The following is a 496-nucleotide window of genomic DNA, read 5'->3' as shown; positions in this document are numbered from 1 at the left end:
TATATATATATATATATATATATATATATATATATATATATATATATATATATATATATATTTCCTGCTCCGTCTGATCCTGTTTAGATTGTTTATTAATATTTGCCTAAGCTACCGAAGTTTTTTTTATTCTTTAGTTTTTTGTCTCCCTAAGGAATTATATTTTTCTGTGTTGAGGTGTATATACACCTCAGCTGTTTATATTTAGGATATTTATTTGTTTCTTTTAAATAACAAAATGCTTCTCTTTTTATTTTTTATTATTTTGGTGTTTTTTATTTCTTTCTTTTTTTCCAGTGTACAGACACCGTAAACCCTAAACCCTAAAACCCTAAAACCCTCAAACCCTAAACCCTAAACCCTAATAAACCCTAGAAAGCGTTAGATATTATGTTGTTGCCTCGACTGCAGATACTGCAGGAAGAGATCATTGCATTCTTTGATTTGTTGTTTTATATTTTCTTCTTGTGCTGCTGCAGCAGCAGCCCCCCCCCCC

The sequence above is a fragment of the Eimeria mitis genome, genomic scaffold (assembly GCF_000499745.2).
Source record: "Eimeria mitis Houghton genomic scaffold, Emh_scaff1494, whole genome shotgun sequence".
Lineage (NCBI taxonomy): Eukaryota > Apicomplexa > Conoidasida > Eucoccidiorida > Eimeriidae > Eimeria > Eimeria mitis.
Note: the sequence above shows the minus strand (reverse complement) of the source record.